Source organism: Bison bison, unplaced genomic scaffold (assembly GCF_000754665.1).
Source record: "Bison bison bison isolate TAMUID 2011002044 unplaced genomic scaffold, Bison_UMD1.0 scf7180017864322, whole genome shotgun sequence".
NCBI lineage: Eukaryota > Metazoa > Chordata > Mammalia > Artiodactyla > Bovidae > Bison > Bison bison.
Window position 1 is genome coordinate 147,737 of NW_011494894.1, and position 8,723 is coordinate 156,459.

Here is an 8,723-nt window from a genome sequence, read left to right on the forward strand (position 1 = left end):
GATGAAGGCGTTCACGGCTCCCACTTCTGAGGTTATGAGACTGTTACGCTGACCCAGCTAAAAACCACGATGGAGTAGCTGGATGTTGGAGGAGAAGTGTCAGGACTTGTGGTTCACAGATATCAGTTTCTGGGTTGTTATAAAAATTAATAATTAATCCTTTCCTGTGTGCTGGAGGTGAGCACCCAGGAGACTTCAAGGGGCCTTGCACAGGGTCACTGGGGAGCAGGACCAGATGCCAGGTGCCTGGCAAGCCCTTGGCCTGCCTGGCCACAGGCCAGCCCTCCTCTCTGGCCCCCTAAGGGGCCCCACTGTGAAATAAGGGGCTGTACTGCATGAAAGTGAATTTGCAGCTGAAAACTTGTGCAAAATGTATTAATACATTTATGATTGTGCCTTACAAGGGACTTGAAAAGTCTTCCAAGTTGCTTTCCTGCTCCCAGCAGCTGATACCACCTGACTGCATGGCCCAGCTTGACCTTTGGGCTCCAGACACATCAGCCTACGTGTGCACGGGGTGTGTGTGTGTGTGTGCCTGGTGGGAGTGGGGTGGGCACGGGTTAAGGGAGGAGGGCAAAAAGCAGGTCACTGGGAACCTCTAAATACAAATGGCCGCTGCCTCCTTCCCAGGATAAATCTCAAGGGGGAAGAGGATATGCCAAGTGGGTCTTCCATCCACCCACCTCCGCAGCCCCAGCCTCTCCAGGGCAGAAGTCAGAGAGCAGGACATCAAGGGGATTTGCAGGAGTATTTTGAACACCCCACTCTCGAATGTGCCACCTGCAAGGGCTCCCATCTGGAGGACAGCAGGGAAGCGCTGTCCATCTTCCAGCCTCTCCTTGGCGAGTGAGCCCCACGTGGCATGGGATGGCGCTCTGAACTTCAAGTTCCTGGCTCAGTGACTGGCATACAACAGGAGCTTAATAAAGGACTTGGAGACAAAAGACGGAAGCCTCTCCCATGCTTTACTGAATCTCCTATCCTTCCTCTGCTCCCTCCATGCCAATCCGAGTGCCTCTCCTCCTGATTTCTGCTGGAATTGAACACCCCTGAGCTATCACCCCTTGCCAGGCAGGTGGCCCAGTCCTGTGTCCCTGTCTCTGCTGATCCCACAGAGAAGCTGCCTGTGTGTGCGCTCTCTTTCACAGCGCAAGGACTCTATCCATCAGCATTATGGATTATCTTTCTTATGTCGGCTTAAAAAAAAAAAATGCATACACTTGGCCCAGACAAGCAAAGTTGTGGCTTCTGTTTTCTGTAATGAATCTAATAACTGTTGTCACAGTCTTCACCTGGTAGGGTAATGAGAGAAACATTCGGTAGGCTATTTAATTGACTTTAATGGACTGGCTTGGGGTTTGGGGGGTAAATACACAGGAGTTCAAAATTCAACTCTAATGAGCCATTTGGTAATGAGGACCAGGATTCTTGTGCTGCTCAGGGTGCTGGTGGGGGTGGATCCCTGGCTGACTGGCCCCCTCGTGGCTCTCTGCTCTGGGTGACCTTCTGGACTGGCCCATGAGCTGGGAGGGCCAGTCTGTCCCTGCAGTCCCAGGGACATTTGCTGCTGGCATCCATGGCAGGTGTAACCCTTGGCCTGCTCTCTTGGCACGGACAACCCATTGGCCACCCTCACCTAGTTCCTGAAAGTTCTGGTGCCCCTAGAAGCATGGTTGTAATTCCCAACCAGCCCAAGACCCTTGTGTAGCCCTGTGGCCCCAGACAGACTCACACAAGCTCTGGAGCAGCCAGCTGGGGCTCCCCCAGTCCCTTCTCCATCACGTGGTGCCCAGGGCTTTAGGAAGGCCAAACCGGGCACCCCACACCCCCGTGTTGCCAGAGTCCCCAGCACAGGGCTTGCTCTACCTCCCAACCCCTCCCACTACCGGAGCTTTAGATGAGGATTCGGGCCCAAATACTATACTATACTATACTAAGTCACTTCAGTCGTGTCCGACTCTGTGTGACCCCATAGACGGCAGCCCACCAGGCTTCCCTGTCCCTGGGATTCTCCAGGCAAGAACACTGGAGTGGGTTGCCATTTCCTTCTCCAATGCATGAAAGTAAAAAGTGAAAGTGAAGTCGCTCAGTCGTGTCCGACCCTCAGTGACCCCATGGACTGCAGCTTTCTAGGCTCCTCCATCCATGGGGTTTTCCAGGCAAGAGTACTGGAGTGGGGTGCCATTGCCTTCTCCTCGGGCCCAAAGACTCTCTGCTTTTGCCTTTCCCCGCAGTCTACTCAGCTTCCCTCCTTACTCTGGGACCTCCGCCTGGAGGAGGCGGGACAGCACATCTCTGACCTGGGTCCATCTTCTTTCCACAATTCCCTGGGCCAGGAGGAGAGGGCTCTTCTTGCTTCACTTTTTGCCTCGCTCTCCCTCACATCCTTGCCACCAGTGTGGTCCACGGACGAGCAGCATCGGCATCACCTAGGACCCTGGAAGAAATGCAGATTCTCGGGCCCCACCCCAGACCTTCTGAACTGCGTCTGCATTTTAACAAGGCTAGGTGAGTCGCATGCATGTGACGGTTTGAGGGGCAGAGCTGCTCACATCACAGCCTGGCTGCTTTCTGTCTTGTCTGATGTCAGATTCTGCCACGTCACCTGGTCCTCCTGGCCTGGTACTTGATGATATTCATGGGAGTTCAGCAAGTTTGGGAAATCCCTATCTTTCTTGCCAAAACCCAACTTCTGGATGCTGCAGACTCAAAAGACTTGCCTTGGTGTCTTGAAGTCACAAGCTGAACAGACACTGTTTCTTTCCTTCTCTTGACAGTCTCACTATTAGCCTCGATCCTTCCCAAGGCATGCTTCTTGAAAACAGGGGAGGAAAGAGGAGAAGCTAGGACTGTGAGAGAGAAAAACACATTGTTTCAAAAACTGCTCTCTTAGTTACCACAGCTTTTGACTCAAGCTTGGATGATGCCAGCATCCCACTTAGTGGGTAGAGGGTCCTCTTTTCACAAGAATGCAAAGGGGGGACGCGCTCACCCTAGCACCCAGATGGCTCCACGTTTCTTGAGCAAGCAGATTGCCTTTATTTTGTAGGCCAATAGGGGAAAACCAAGCGTTTTCCCCTTTCGCTTTGGCTGCTAAGCTGTTCAGAGTCAACTTCGTGTCTCAGCGATGGTAAACGTATGATTATGCACAGTCCTCACACTGAACTCATTCTTTGCCCCACTCTTCCTCCTTAATTGTAATGTATGCATTTTATTTTCTTCTAAGCCACTTTAAAATCCTTCCTGAAGTCGGGAGGATAAATTCATGGGCAGGTACTGTTCTAGATCCCTGAATACAGTTTGTCCTATTTAATCCTTTTTCCAGATTAAGAAACAGATGCTCAGAGAGATTAAACAAACAAGCCAAAGACAGGGCCCTTGCTGAGTGTCTAAGTGAGGCTCTCAGCTCTCTGCATGCAGAGTTGGCCCCCAATCGAAGCACCTGGGGGCTTCCCCAACGGCTCAGCAGGGGAATCTGAAAAGAATCTGTCTGTAAAGCAGAAGACACAGGGTCAATACCTGGGTCAGGAAGATCCCATGGAGGAGGGCGTGGCTACCCACTCCAGTATTCTTGCCTGGGGAATCCCATGGACAGAGGAGCCTGGCGGGCTACAGTCCATAGGGTTGCAAAGAGTCAGACACGACTAAAGTGACTGAGCTTGCACGCACGCACAGGAAGCACTTGGGCGTGGTTCTCTTGGCAGGTGGACCGACACTGTGCTGAGAAGGAGCAGAGGGGAGATTTGCATCAGATTTGCTCTGAGCCTTGGGACTCTCCATCAAGCATCATGGGGAAATTTGCCCAGCATGCTTTGGGGCAGCCAGGCCTGCTCGAGGGGCTCCCTTATGCGATGTCCACCATTTCCGCAATTAACTGACGGTAAAGGTTCTCAAGGGCCAAGCTGGGGCCACCGATTCACCTGTGACTGGAACAGGTGAATTGCTTTGTGGGAGTATTTCAAAGGTGTGTGCCCGCCTCGCCCACAAGGTATTCCAGGCAAGCTGTTTTCCTCAAAGATAAGGTCATCTTCCTAGACATTTGAGATAAATGCAAAAGATGACACAAAGGAGCTATTCAGCAAAGAAGGAAGAGAATTTATATGCACCGAAAGGGAAGGATTATTGTTCATTGAAAAAAGCAAATAAAAGAGCAGTACATGTATTAAGATCCTTTATGTGAGTGTGCTGTAAGTACACATTCTCAGATACATATATGTAGACATACACACCGTAGATCAGAGATCACACACGAGGTTTAGAAGAAACACCTAACAATATCAAACTGCTTACAGCTGCTTCTGGAAAGAGACAGAAGGTGACATCATGGATGAGGAAACGTCGCTTTTTAATTTTTACTGTATGTATTTCCATATGTTAGAATCATTTTTTTTTTTTACTGTTGAAGTCTTCACTTTAAAGAAACACAAGTTAACAGTATTCTTTCAAAAAATTTGTTGGAAACCAATGATATAATTAAACTAGGAACTACTCATATAATTAAGAACTGCTTATATGCTCCAAAAACTCTAAGTCTTAAATGCAGAGAAAATGCAGTTTATCAAAGGGCTGAAAAGAAAAATAACAAAAAAACACATTTTTTAAAGGATTAGGATACCATGAAAGAACAAAGACCAAGTTCACAATTTACAAAAAGAAACCTAAATTAGATGAATTCCTCCATTAAAGGACAGACTTTTAAATGCAATTCCTCTGTTAGAGGACTAAAAACTTTTAAACTGAGTTAAGGGAGGAAAAAAAAAACCTAATATATGCTGTTTATAAGAGACTTATTTAAAGCAAAATTGCAATAAATTCTATAAGCAAATATAACAAAAGTATTTTATGCCAGTGCAACTAACTGGAAATAATATTAAAATCAATTGTTTAATAATATTAAAATCAGTATGTTGATTGTGGACAATATCAACATCAGACAAAGCTTATTTTTTACACAAACAGAACCATTCTATTAACAAAGATATAATTCACAAAGCTGAAACTCTCATAAACCTTTAAGTGACAAATTACTATATCAATGGATTGAGGGGCTTCCCTGATGGCACAGTGCCTGCAATGCAGGAGACACCAGAGACTTGGGTTCGATCCCTGGGTCAGGAAGATTCCCTGAAGGAAGAAATGGCAACGCACTCCAGTATTCTTGTCTGGAGAATCCCTTGGACAGAGGAGACTGGCAGGCTACAGTCCACGGGGCCTCAAAGAGTCAGACACGACTAAGTAAGTCACAAAGAGTCGGACAGGATTAAGTAAATAAGCACAGCACAGCACAGCACAGAGTATTGAAGGGAAAGGTGTTGGGAACAGGAGAAGAAACAGAAAGGCAGTAAGTAGCAAAAGATTTGGACACATTTTGAGCTTTTAACAAATTAACAGGTAATAAGCAAGTACACAGTAAATACTACCTCAAAATATATACATTATGTATCAATCAGGGTTCTCCAGAAAAAAACAAACCATCATGCCTTGCAAAAGAACATAAATTTATCTTCTTCTGTAATTCACGGAACTTTTCATGGGTCACAAATAAAGCTGTAAAGAAAAACCACGTTCTAAAATCTGGTCACAATCACTAAACAAAATGCAATTTTGTTTGGAGTTTTTACATTGATGCTATCACTTCGTAATTTAAGGACTTAAAAAAAAATGTATTGAATAAAATCAGCCACGGTGAACACTTCTTGTGAACGTGGGACTAAGATTACAGGGCATCCAGTTGCATCCAGAGGGCCAGCGTGTTGTCTCCAGAGAAAGTCAGGGCAGGCGAGGAGGCCGGTTTGCTTCCTGGCTGGGTGGCCACAGGCAGGCAGGCAGTGACGGGCAGCCTGAGACGCCTAGAATCTCAGCAGCTCCAGCGGAGCCCGGGAACCCTCGCCGTCACTGTGGTGTCAGAACAAGCCTTGGTCGAGTAAGCAAGAGTGCCCCTACCGGCCCCTCGTAATATCGTGTTGAACCCAGCATTGCAGACGTGGGAGCTTCCCAGGCCACTGACCTCTGCCCTTCCAAGGTGGAGTGAGCCGAGGTTACAGGAAGGCGGGCCCTCACACGCCCATGGATTCCATCAGCTTTCATCACCCTCCTCGCTGTGCAATCTGTCCATCCACTACGGATCCCTATTTTCCCAGCCACCAAGTCCAGTGAATGATAATTCTTCCTGTTGGAATAAAGACGTTCTCTCTATTTTTCCCTCATCAGCTGCCTTGTACCATCTTTGGCTTTCATCCTCAGTTCATTCTGGGAGGGCAGCCCCCCTGGGGTCTTTGAGGAAAATGGGCTTTATTTTGCAAGGAAGATTGATTGGAAACAAAATATCTCCAAGGAGGACAGGCCTGAATAAGGTGGCCCTGGAGAAGATGCTGAGGAAAGAGCAGGGAGGCGTGGGGTCCTCCTGGGCTCACTTGAAAACCCCTCATGGATCCTCCCCACCCCACCCCATCAGTAACCGGTCTTTCCCAGCCCACAGTTTCGGAAGGCCCCTGGGCCAGAACCATGCTGGCTCTGGGTCCACCCTTCCTTAATCATTCAAATACCTTGAGTAAGGTTATGGATTATCCCCCTTACCTCATCATTAGGGGAAACTAGACGGTCTGGGAGCAAAGGTAACCTCTTCTGGAAGCAAGCAGTAGAGGGTTGTAGTCAAGAGAACCACTTTGGAGTTAAAAACATCATTTCAGAAACCAGCTGTGCTTCTTCCCAGCTGTGATCTCTGCGCTTCAGTTCCCCCGTGTCACATGTGACACTAATGATGTGAACTCACGGGCTGTTGCGAGGACTGAATGTAGTAATGAGAAAAAGGCATTTAACCAAGGCCCACGTGTGATTTCTAACAAACCAATTGCATGGGGCACTATGGAAAGGGTGCGCTGCTGGTATGACAGCTCCATGGCGCCACCTTGTGGTAGGTGTCTCTCAGAGCAGTAGGTTGGTCTTTCTCAAAACCAGTGCCTCTTCTTCAAAAGACAGAAGCAGGTTGTGCTTGGTGAAACTCATCGTTTAAACATTCAAAGCCTGTAATGGTAAGTACTGTGTTGATGTCATGCAAAGCGCCTTAGAAATATTTTAGAAAGCGATGCTGGAGAAGCATCATTTGGGAGGACTCTGCCCTCTCCGTTATCAAAAAAGAAAGTGACAAGTGTTGGTCGCTCAGTCACATCTGACTCTTTGCCACCCCATGGACTGTAGTCTGCCAGGCTCCTCTGTCCATGGGATTTTCCAGGCAAGAATAATGGAGTAGGTTACCATGCCCTCCTCTATGGATCTTCCCAACCCAGGGATTGAAGCTGGGTCTCTTACATTGCGGACAGATTCTTCACCGTCTGAGCCATCAGAGAAGCCCCCACATGCTGGAGAAACATTTGGGAGATCTCGCCCCCTCCACCACCAAAGAGATCCTCTTCTTAGATTACTACATCATCATTGCCCAAATACCCTAGATGTCCCCAGCTTTAGGGGTGGAGATGCATAAGCAAATAAAGACATCTCAGTTCCCAAGCCTCTGCCTGCTTTCAATCTACCCGATCTCATCTCCCAGCCACATTCAACTTCCCCCTCCTCTACGGCATCTCTTCCCCGACCCCACACCCCACTCAAACCTTTCTGATTTCCCCCTCCACCCCACTGCAACCCTAACTTCTGCAGCACTAATTACCACCTCCTCTGTGATTGCATCCCCATTTCCTCCGCCTCTTTCCTGCTTCAGCTCCTCTCCACAGCACTCAGCACTGACTCCCTTGCGTTTCTTGTGTTTACTCTCTTGCCCCATTTGAATGGCATCTCCCTGAGAGCAGGGATTTCAGTCTTTCATGCTGTACCTTCGGCACCTTCTGGTACTTCCCTGGTGGCTCAGATGGTAAAGCGACTGCCTGCAATGCAGGAAACCTGGGTTCGATCCCTGGGTCGGAAAGATCTCCTGGAGAAGGAAATGGCAACCCACTCCAGTACTCTTGCCTGGAAAATTCCATGGATGGAGGAGCCTGGTAGGCAACAGTCCATAGGGTCGCAAAGAATCAGACACGACTGAGCGACTCCACCTTCGGCACCTTCAGCAGTGCTTGGCTGTAGGAGGTGCTCAATAAATTGCTGACTGACTAAAGGAAAGAATGAAAACAAAGATGGACTCTAAGATGGGAGAAACTAGAGAAGCTCTCAGCGTGCCACAGGATTAAAAATAGGAAAGAAAACTCATTTCCTAAGGTAGGAAAGGAGTTTCCTAAAGAAAGGGCAGGTTTCACGAGTATGGGGCCAGTGCGGTCACACAGGCTCCACACTGTGGAAGGGTCTGGCATTTAGAAATGACTTCTCTGGTGGCTCAGAGGGTAAAGAATCTGCCTGCAACGTGGGAGACCCAGGTTTGATCCCTGGAGAAGGAAATGGCAACCCACTCCAGTATTCTTGCCTGGAGAATTCCATGGATAGAGGAGCCTGGCAGGCTATGGTCCATGGAGTCGCAGATTCGAACACAACTGAGCGACCTACCCTATAACTACTACCTGGAGTCTAATGCTCAGTGTTTGTAATCTTGAAAGTCGCAGTGCTGTTGAATTCGTGTTTTGTAAGTCCAGTCCAGTAGGACCATGGTGCAGATACTGGCTTAGGGCCTCAGCTCAGGCAGGGGTGTCTGCCGCCAAGTCCCCACCCCTGGTGCACCAGGCCCCATCTGGCCTCCCACTCTCTGCTCCCAGAGGGGTCTTGGGCACGGGCGGGGGAGG